This window comes from Manis javanica, chromosome X (assembly GCF_040802235.1).
Source record: "Manis javanica isolate MJ-LG chromosome X, MJ_LKY, whole genome shotgun sequence".
NCBI lineage: Eukaryota > Metazoa > Chordata > Mammalia > Pholidota > Manidae > Manis > Manis javanica.
Window position 1 is genome coordinate 80,379,106 of NC_133174.1, and position 10,343 is coordinate 80,389,448.

General features: G+C 37.7%; 1 long non-coding RNA gene across 1 annotated transcript; it reads left to right on the forward strand.

The window, feature by feature from the left end:
- The first annotated feature begins 472 nt into the window (after positions 1–472).
- LOC140847426 (uncharacterized) lies at positions 473–5,960 on the forward strand. The gene is made up of 3 exons (XR_012127416.1): positions 473–1,360; positions 4,398–4,629; positions 5,024–5,960. It is a non-coding gene; the product is annotated as an uncharacterized lncRNA (long non-coding RNA).
- The last annotated feature ends 4,383 nt before the right edge of the window (positions 5,961–10,343 follow it).

Below are 10,343 nucleotides of genomic sequence, written 5' to 3' on the forward strand. Positions count from 1 at the left end.
TTTTTTGTTTCTTTTTTTACCAGTTCATGGAAAAGTAGTCTGTGAGCACTTCATTTAGACAAAATCCAGTAACTATCATTTGCAACACATCAGAAATATATTTACTTGCATAAAATGTGTAAAAATGTACTTAAATTACATGATTTTTAAAGTACTTTTATCTATAGCTCATCAGTAATATTTTATATATTTCCTCCAACAGCAATTGTTTGTTGAAAAAGATGCCGTATCGTTGTAACCACATCTTTTTCCATAAATTGTTTCAGCCATTTATACGAAGACAGAACAATTGTTTCTATTATATTTCACAGAATTTTTACCTTTTGTTCATAGAGAGACACTTCAAAAGAAGTTTGTAGATATTTATCATATAGTTCCATTTTATAAAACATTGGATTCAGCATTCCAAACTTTAAATATAACTGAAAATATTCTAGCCATTTATATGAATATTATAGAAATTACTGTAAGAATAGAAATAGGTTAGCATAAGCATAGCCATCTTAAAGGCCTAGAAGCCATTTTCTGAGTATGTGACTTAGAAAGAAAAACTGGAACTGGGTAAGGCCTTGAAAAACAAGTTAATCATGAGCACCGGGTGGTGGGCAGCTGTGACCCTTGGTCAGCTAACCTTGGTCAGTAAATCTTACATACCAAGCTTATCGTGCAGAACCTCCCTAACCATTGAGGAGTAGTCTTACCCTGCCCTTGCTTAACCCCAGGATATATGTCTTGCAAGAATAATGTATAGTTATAGAAAATTGCTATGAGTTAAGTGCTTTGAAATTGCTATATAAACCCTTGGCTCTGAGTGCTCGGGGTCCTTGTTGAGACCTGCTGCATCGGGCTGACTTGGACCCCAACTAGTTGGCTGAATAAAGACTTTGCTTGAATTTACATCTCTATGCCTGTGTAGTTTGTTCTCTGGGGAAGCCTCGGAAGCCTGCACCCTAACATTTGGGGGCTCGTCCGGGATACGAGCAGCTTCCCTGAGAACAAAGGACAGCTGGAGGCAAGGTCTAATTGTCTGGACAGGGCAGTGTAATTCGAGGGTCGCCCCCTCGTGTCTGCATAAATCCATTATAAAGCGGGAGTCGCCATCCCGTGTATGGTCTCGGGTTAGTGGTCCCGAGTGAGGAAGTCTGGGCTGGTAGTCCCGGCCCCCAGGTTAGCGACCCTGGGTAAAAGCCCAGGTAACCAATCCTGGCCCTAAGGTCCGAGTGACTCGGCCTTAGGAAGGCAAATCCGATCGGCAGAAAACTGGCGCCCGAGGAGGAAAAGATCGAGCTCGTCACCCTGCGGCAGTCCGAGTGGATGCCCTTCAGGAGAATTACGAGAGTTTTTGAAGACCCTGAAAGTGGTGAGTGTGGTGCGCACCAGAGTGAGAGAAGGACCGGTCCGAACGAGTGCGATCAGATGTGGTGTGTGTGTGCTTAGTGTTATCATTGACTGTTTTACTGTGTGTTGGTTTCAGTTTATATTTTTTTGCGCTTCTCATTTTAAGTTTCCTTGTTCTAAGGTTCTCCTGCTCTCTCCGTTCCTCCTTTCTGCCACTACATCATTCCCCGCGGGCACGGGTCGGGCAATTAAGAGCCATTAGGGCGCCCGCCGCTAGAAGACTCCCGTGACAGGATAAGGGGGTCACAGCCGCGAATCCCAGATAAATTCGCGTCCCCCGTGGAAGAAAAACTGTGCAACGACAGGCACTCGTTCACAAGCACTTACAACAGTCATTTTGTTTGAAGTGGCATCTTCATCCTTCGCCTTTGTCTCCCTCATATTCTTTTTCCTTCTTTCTCACCATGAGACAGACTCAGACGACCCCCCTAAGTGTGTAAATGAATATATCTTTCTACCTCCGGATGGTATTAATGAAATTGATTTAAAGACAAGCGCTTGTGAAAATTGGGTATTCTAAAACCTCCAGAAAACCTGATAAAAAGTGTTAAGCATTAATGCTAATTTGAGTTTGCCTGAGGCGGGCATGTCCTTGTAGTTATCAGCTGCCTAAATTTACCTGAGGTCATTTAAGTCATGTTATCTGCTAAATCTTTTAAAAATAAAATGCTTAAAGGCTTGGCTTTGTCTAATATTCAGTAAAGGTCTTGTAAGTAATCTAGAATAGTTGTTACGAATGAGTGAACTAAATGACTGAAGCAAGTGAACCTCTTTTTAATTGTGTGTTACAGTGTGTATACCTACCTACTGCCTGAGAATCTTTGTAGAAACCTAAAACCTTTAAGTTTTGCTAAGTTAAGAAGATATACTCTATGAGAGATTGTGCTGTAAAGCTCATGGTTACAGAAATTATAAAATGTGTTCATAAATTTGTCAATCTAAAGAATGTTAGTTTAACAGTTTACAATGGCCTGCCTTCTCGGTGTTCACTGGAAATTAAAGTTTCTAATGGTTTCAAGTTTTAATTAAAACTACTTAAAGTAATAAAACATTTCTCTATGCTAAAAAATGTATGTTTTAATAAGAAAAAGTATAAAGAATGAAAAGTCTTCTGCATGCTAAAGAATGTGTTTTGTGATAAAGAAAGTAACTTTGTTCTAAAGTACAGCTATTTGTTTAAAGAGAGAAAACACCGTGGTGCCTTTTGTTGTGGAAGACCCGCTCAGCCTGTTGCTTTGGGGGGGAGGGTCAGGATGTTTAGAGATTCGGTGAGATAAACCCAGTCAAGCCGCAGGCAAGCCCAGGCTAATTCTCACCGGCTTATGTGCTTGGGACCATAGGGCAAATGAAGAATAAATTACTATATTCTTACAGATATAGTCGTGCCTAGTGAAATTAAAGCAAGTGAGTCTTGATATCAAGTGCACAGCAAAATTAGAATCTCGTTTCTAGTTAAACAGTTTTCTTTAACTGTTAGTCTGCTCTTAATGTTGAAAGATCAAAGCAGTTTCTCATGCTTAAAGTCTCAGTGAGTTGCCAGAATATTAAAAAAAAAAAAAATGAAATCGTAATATTAAAAAGACGAAAAGCTAAAGTTTGTTAACAACTGTATAAGCTTTATTTGCCTTTGAAATATTTTGTTATTGAAAACGATTGCATGGCCTGAGAAATTGAATTATTTATTCCATATATTTTTATAAGTGGAAAAATCTCTAACCAACAAATGATTAAAGTTGTTACTGATTATTTGTTTTCTTAATTTATCCACCTAAGCAGAATGGTAACAAAGCTTTTTTTCAGCTGATTAAATGCACTTAGTTAACAAACCAAAATTTATTCTTAAAAATTAAACTAGAATCTAGACAAGATTACGTTTCTCCCAGAAAAACAAGTTTCACTGTAAAAGTTTAAATGGACAAACGTGTGACCACTTTTGAGAAAGGTTGTAATAGATTTTTTTGACAACCACCAGGTCTTCTTGTTTAATTTATATGCTGTATGTTTTAAAAAAAAAAACATGGGGGATGAAAGGAAAGGAGCGACACATAGCAGCAATTAACCGGAGAGTTCCGCTTTATTAGGGAAAGGTGCTAGGTTATATAGGAAGGGGCATGAATTGATTGAGGTGTCACTTCTACGGAGCTGGTGGCTGTTGGCTAGGTGCTGGGATTGGGAGGGGAGCGAGAGGTGATTGGGCTTCAAGTGGCGCCGGCGGAAACCAAGGACCCTGAAGAGAAGCCGGAAGTTTGCCATCTTACTAGTAGTAGTCCTTCAGAGGACTCTTCATATTTTTTAATGCAAATGATCTTAGAGCTTTTAATAGAATTTGCATAGCAGCTTATATCTACTATTAAAGAGTAAAACATTCTTGAAGCTTTCAGAGAAGACCTGTAGACTTAAGCACTTTCTCTGCTTTTTTTGTATCTGGTCTTGGACACTTATGCTAAGTTCAAAAAAAAGTGCTTTTACCTCTAGTTAACTCTGATATTTTCCAGAGGGCCCCTGGAACATGTCAGAAGAATTTTTTCTCATTAGAGAAAGTATTTGACTAATTTGGCTTATTTATCTGATATATATATATTTATTTACCAGGAAAGCACTGTCAAAGAGAATGATGCTAAACTTTGTTACTAAATGTTTTGTATTACAGAAATATCAGAATTTCCTTATGTCAACTGTCTTACAGTAAGCTCTCATCAGATCTTTAACCATTGTCATTTGTAAGTCTTTTGTCATTTATAGTATTATCCCTAAACTGGTAAAGAACTAGATTTCAGCAGAACAGGTATTAGTTACATAAAATTACATAAACTAAAGAAAATGATTTTGTGTCTTTTTGTTTCAAATGTTGCTGATAAAGTGTTTTAACCTTGTTCTCTTAAACTGACAACAGTTTAGTAAATGACTATCTTTATGAGCAGAATTGAAACTTCCTTCTCTCTACCTGATCCCTCCAGAGTTTAAAAACTTTCAGTGACTGTTTTTGTATTCCATGGCAGTATGTTTATTTGCATGAGTTCAATAAGAATCTGCTTTCCTTGTGAGAAGACTACTTAAGAACACTGGTTATACTGCCAGGGCTTTGACTGGAATGTCATACCTGAGAGACATGTGCATGGACTCAGATGTGAACAACTTTAAGGAACTAAGATTGACTTTATAAAGCCAACAAAGCCCCTTGGAAGAACTGGCCTGGTACCTTGCTTACAGAGTTCCCAGCAGCCTTACCAGGTGAGTAAAGAAGGTCACTTCCTGGCAGGTTCAGAGACCTCGAGAAGAGAAGAATTCATCCAAATCTACAGGTACTGCAGGCAAAGCCTGATGGCAAATCTAGCTTGGCTGTCTGGCCTCAAGAGGCCTTTAAAAGTTCAATCTGAAATTCCTTACAAAAAGTTCCAGCAAAGCATATTTAAAAGAGCCTGTGTAATCAATTGCTCTTCTTGCTGCACTTGTGCAAATGATCAAGCCAGCTGTTAATTATTTTCTTAACCTGGTTACTTCTAATAAAAATGAGGGTGATTTTAGAGAAAAGTATTGTTTCAATAACTGCAGCCTCCAGAATAGAAAATCCAACTCCAGATGTTGCTACATAACCTAATAACACAATTTGTTTTATCTTGCCTAGAAGCCACAAAACTGCAAATAGTAATAGAAGCGCCAGCCTTCTGAAGCCCTCTCAACTGACCAGTAATAGAGACCTAGCTGCACCCTTTACTGCACCCCCTTCTCAGCACGAAGCAGCCAGAGCGGTCATCGCCCCTTTTCCCTAGCAGCAGCTAGAGTCCCTATCTGTAGAAGACAAAGACCGAGACTCACTTTATCCTCTGCAAGTAGGCAAAGAACCTGCATTGAGAGAGTTCCTAAAACTTACACCTCCCTCTACAACAAGACAGAAGTAATCAGCACCACCCCAGCTTATTCTAACAAGTAGTAGGCCCGCCAAACCGGAGTCACTCCATGTGTTACCTTTATCAAAGAACGCATTAGCACCGTGCAAATCATAGTGTTGAGACAGAACTATCAGAGTGTTAACCAAACAGATGACCCCTAATTTCATGATTGAAATAGATACAAGAAGAAGAGGGGAATGTAAGAATAGAAATAGGTTAGCATAAGCATAGCCATCTTAAAGGCCTAGAAGCCATTTTCTGAGTATGTGACTTAGAAAGAAAAACTGGAACTGGGTAAGGCCTTGAAAAACAAGTTAATCATGAGCACCGGGTGGTGGGCAGCTGTGACCCTTGGTCAGCTAACCTTGGTCAGTAAATCTTACATACCAAGCTTATCGTGCAGAACCTCCCTAACCATTGAGGAGTAGTCTTACCCTGCCCTTGCTTAACCCCAGGATATATGTCTTGCAAGAATAATGTATAGTTATAGAAAATTGCTATGAGTTAAGTGCTTTGAAATTGCTATATAAACCCTTGGCTCTGAGTGCTCGGGGTCCTTGTTGAGACCCGCTGCATCGGGCTGACTTGGACCCCAACTAGTTGGCTGAATAAAGACTTTGCTTGAATTTACATCTCTATGCCTGTGTAGTTTGTTCTCTGGGGAAGCCTCGGAAGCCTGCACCCTAACAATTACTATGTAAATGTCTTATAAATAGTAATGGCTCCATACATTTATCACAAATTTGGCCTACAAATGTCAAATAATATGAGGCCATAAACATTTTATCAAATAGTCTTCTTGATAAATTCAATATTTTGCCTAATTTCTTTTAAAATCTGACTAGATTGTCTGTTTTAAAAATTATTTAATGTGGTTGATGAAGAGCTATTACTAAGAGTCAAAATGTCATATTTTATACCTGTCAATTATTCTTACATTATTATTATTTTTTAAAATTTTTTCTGTACTTTCTGTCCCCAGGATGTATTTATTTCAAAGCTGGAAGCATGTACTTTTTAACCTGCTTCACCCATTTCACCCTCTTCCCAACCTACTGGCAACTACCAATCTGTTCTCTGTACTGATGAGCTCATTTTGCTTGTTTGGGGTTATGTTTTTCGTATTCCACATACACATGAGGTAATATAGTACTTGGCTTTCTCTGTCTGACTTATTTCAGTTAGCATAATGCTCGCTCATAAGATCCATCCATGTTGCAAATGGCAAGATTTCCTTCTTTTATAACCAAATAATATTCCATTGTATATATTTATCACATTTTCTTTACCTATTCATCTGTCATTGGACAGTTAGGTTGCTTCCATTTCATGACTATTGTAAATAATGCTGCAATAAACATAAGAATGCATATATCTTTCTGAATTAGTAATTTTGTTCTCTTCAAATAAATTCCTAGACATGAAATTATTGGATCATACGGCATTTCAATTTCTAGTTTTTTGAGAAACCTCCATATTGCTTTCCATAGTGGCTGTACCATTTTACATTCCCACCAACAGTGGGAATGGGGAAAAGGGTTTCCTTTCCACCACATCTTTGCCAACATTGTTATTTCTTATCTTTTTTTTCTTATTAAAGTTTCACTGATATACAATCTTATGATGGCTTCACATAAACAACATTGTGGTTTCAACAGTCACCCATATTATTAAGTCCTCACCCCCTCTAGTGTGCTCACTGTCTACCAATGTGGTAAGATGCTATAAAGTCACTACTTGTCTTCTCCGTGCTGCACTGCCTTCCCAGTGACCTACCTATATTGTGATTGAGAATTATAGTGCCCTTTAATCCCCTTTTCCTTCCCCATCCACCCTCCCCAACCCCTCCCTTTGGTAACCACTAGTCCCTTCTCAGTGTCTATGAGTCTGCTGCTATTTTGTTCCTTCAGTTCTGCCCTGCTGTCATACTCCACAAATGAGTGAAATCATTTGGTATTTATCTTTCTCCACTGGGCTTATTTCAATGAACCTAATAACCTCTAGTTACACCCATGTTGTTGCAAATGGTAGGATTTGTTTTATTTTTATGGCTGAATAATATTCCATTGTATATATGTACCACATTTTCCTTGTCCAATCATTTACTGATGGACACATAGGTTGCTTCCATATCTTGGCTATTGTAAACAGTGCTGCAATAAACATAGGGGTGCATATGTCTTTTTGAATCTGAGATCTTGTTTTCTTTGGGTAAATTCCTAGGAGTGGAATTATTGGGTTAAATGGTATTTCTATTTTTTGTCTTTTGAGGGACCTACATATTGCTTTCCTCAATGGTTGCATGAATTCACATTACCACCAGCAGTGTAGGAGGGTTCCCCTTTCCCTGCATCCTTGCCAGCATTTGTTGTTTCTTGTCTTTTGGGTGTTGGCCATCTTAAGTGGTGTGAGGTGATATCTCATTGTGGTTTTAATTTGCATTTCCCTGATGATTAGCAATGTAAAGCATCTTTTTATGTGCCTATTGGCCATCCATATTTCTTCTTGGGAAAAGTGTCTGCTCAGATCCTCCCCGCATTTTTTAATTGGGTTATTTGTTTTTTTGGGTGTTGAGGCATGTGAGTTCTTTATGTATTTTGGATGTTAACCTCTTATTATTCTTACATTATTATTATTTTCTTTGCAGGACTTATGGTACATTTGTGCATTTTGTGACTTAATTTAGGTAAAACCAGAGAATACTATCTGTAAATTAATTTAATAGGATTAAGAGTCCATAATCACTGTGATATTCCTGCCTCTCAAATCTACAGTGTAAGCTGTGTCTATTTCCAAAATTCATTCTCTTAATTAATAATATAGCAGTTAAGAGATCAGGTTCTAGAATTAAATTCCCTGAGATAAAATCTGAACTTCACCATGTATTAGTATGTGATATTAGACATGGTATTAATCACTCTGATTTAGTTTCCTCAGCTGTAAAATAGGAATGATAATAGTATCTATCTTATAGGATGAATTATGAACATTAAATGCAATAACACAAGTGGTAAGAGTATTTAGTACATAGTAAAATTAATAACATTTATCTAACTTTTATATTTATAGTTATTAGAGAGTATTACTTGCAAGACATGGACTGAAATCAGATTTTAATATTGAAATTCTGTCTTGTAAACTTAACAGTTTTAAGTACTTAGGCAAGGTACTTAACCTTTCTGTGTCTTATTTTCAAATAAAAGTGATACTAATGCCTACTTAACAGCAGTGTAATGAAAATTAAATGAGTTGCTAACAGTGATTTGTTTTAAACATTGCTTGGCACATAGTATTATATACATCTCTATTAAATATATAAATAAAGGTGTTTTCTTATTTCCCTTAATGCTGTGTAATTAATTAACCCAAGCATTGTTGAATAAGCAAAGTAAGAATAATGTTCAGAATTGTTTGTCTAATTAATGCCCCAGCATTACCCCTCCATTACTTTTGCATTATTCTTCATTTCCTCTTGTCTTTTGACATGTTTAAATATTGGGCATTTGGGTGAGCATCCCAACTATCTGTTAAGACTTAATTGTTTCTTTTAGCCAATAATACATTTGACAAGTATAGGAAATAATTCATTGTAGGGCATAACCTAGTTAATCACTTTCTGGCCACAATGGAACATCCTGAGTTCTGCCAATTTAGTATGATTACAGACTTACTCAAATGGGTTAAACAACACATGTTTAAATGCAGGTTTTGATTTTATGAATCTTTTAGTTCCCTTTAAGCCAGAAATTAATTATACAACATAAACCTTCAGGAACTTTACTTCATTAATATTATTGTACTTAAAACAAAAAAAAATAGATATGACAACTAAATGTAATATGATATCCTGGATCGAATATTAGAACAGAAAAAGGACATTGGTAGAGAAAAAATTAAAGAAATCTGAGTAATATCTTTAATTTAGTTAATAACAACATACCACTATTAATTTCTAAATTTTGATAAATGCACTATGATTATGTACAATATTAACATCAGGGAAATGCAGGAAAAAGTACATGGGAACTTCCTGTATTATATTTTGAATTCTTTTGTAAATTTAAAAAAATTTTTCAAATATACACATTAAAAAATGTTAAGCGTAAAGATGGCAGCATGAAAGGAGAGACAGAGACTTCCTCCTAAAACTGGATACAAGTAGAAATTTTAATTGGCACAACTAATCCTGAGAGAGCAACAGGAAAGAGGACGGTATCAGACTGCACACACCTGGAGAAAAGAGCAGACCTCAGTGAACAGGGTAACGTACCAGACCTGTGGCTCCGTGGGACCCGAGACCCTTCCCCACCCCAGGTCACTGGCAGGAGGAAGACAAATGGAGCAGGGAGGGAGTGGAAGACTTGGGACTGCTGAATACCTAGGTCCAGAGATCTGTGCTGGGAGCACAAACCTACATTTCATGGTGCTTTCATGAGAATCGTGTGACTACTGGTTTGGAAAGTTAATACAAGCAGAGTTCCTGGGGAGACTGGGATTCCGGCTGCTTGTGGAAAGCAGGGATCCATATCTGGCTGCTCTGGGACAAAAACTTATACCTGTGTGCCCGGCCCACTGGCTCAGGCAGTGGAGACAGGCACAGGAGGCAGGAGGCAGGGAACAGCTCTTTTCTCCCCCCAGGCACCAGTACTGCTCCCCTGCAACCCCCTAACATTGCTTCAGGGGTTCAGCAGCTCGAGGATAGAGCTTCTGGACACTAGAGGGCGCCATATACAAACAGGAAAATCCACAGGAAACTTGTCCAGAATAAAATTGTTAATAGAAGTCCTGAGAAAGATTTAAATGATATGGACCTCATGACTCTTCCTGAAAGAGAGTTCAAAATAAAAATAATCAACATCCTAATGGAGGTACGGAAAGACATCCAAGAATTCAGGAATTAAGTCAGGTCAGAGATCCAATTGTTAAAGAACACAATGGAGGGTATTAAAAGCAGGTTGGATATGGTGGAGGAGACAATAAATGAAATAGAAACTAGAGAAGAGGAATACAAAGAAGCTGAGGCACAGAGAGAAAAAAGGATCTCTAAAAATGAAA